We start from the raw sequence: 877 nt of genomic DNA, 5'->3' as shown, positions 1-877 counted from the left end.
AGAATGAAGAGAATGGTGAGTTGCTCACTGGAAATGGGGCATGCAAATACTTTTATAACATGGATGATCGTGATTGACCTACCCGTCACCATATAGTGCCAACGATGGATGATCGATATCCGGGCACAATGAGGCCAGTGATTAATGTTGCGAACTTCGAGTTAAAGCCAACCATGTTCCAAATGCTACAATCTATAGGACGATATGGAGGGTCAATTACTGAAGATCATAGGGCTCATTTAAAAGCATTCATGAAGGGTTATGATTCGTTTATTCAGTAAGGTGTTCCGGATGAAGCACTGAAGCTAAAGCTATTTACTTTTTTGTTGCGTAATAAAGCTAAGGCTTGGTTGAGTTCATTGTCGCTAGAATGAGCTAACACATAAATTTTTATTGTAATTTAATCCACAGAACATGAATGCCAAACTTCAAAATGATCAAACTTTATTCAAGCAAATAGAGGATGTGAGCTTGTATGAAGCATGAGAAAGATTCAAGGATTTTATATGGAAGTGTCCTATGCGTGGGTTCCCACATTGGACTCAAATAGGCTGTTTTATAACGGGTTAAACATACACACTCTTATGGTGGTCGATGCTTGAGCGAATGGAGCTTTATTAGATTAGACGTACAATAAAGCTTATGACATTTTAGAGAGGATCTCAGCAAATGTTTTCCAATATCCTAATACAAGGAATATGTTTGGCCAATGCAACGTTGTAGCAGTAGATTCTAAAGCTTTCAATTCTATGACATCTCAGATTTCAACATGACGGTTGTAGTGAAGAAGTTGCAAAAACTAAGGAAATATATGAGGTCAAAGCTTCTTCAATTATCACTTGTGTTTATTGTAGCGATAATCATAACTTTGATGCAT

At 37.2% G+C, this 877-nt stretch overlaps 1 non-coding gene across 1 annotated transcript; it reads right to left on the bottom strand.

Annotated features, from left to right (window-relative positions):
- Positions 1-424: 424 nt before the first annotated feature.
- On the bottom strand, positions 425-530 carry LOC120175019. Its single transcript, XR_005521221.1, has one exon. It is a non-coding gene; the product is annotated as a small nucleolar RNA R71 (small nucleolar RNA).
- Between the last annotated feature and the right edge of the window lie 347 nt (positions 531-877).

The sequence above is a fragment of the Hibiscus syriacus genome, unplaced genomic scaffold, assembly GCF_006381635.1.
Source record: "Hibiscus syriacus cultivar Baekdansim isolate YM2019G1 unplaced genomic scaffold, ASM638163v2 tig00112153_pilon, whole genome shotgun sequence".
Classification (NCBI taxonomy): Eukaryota; Viridiplantae; Streptophyta; class Magnoliopsida; order Malvales; family Malvaceae; genus Hibiscus; species Hibiscus syriacus.
This window is presented reverse-complemented; position numbering and strand designations above follow the sequence as displayed.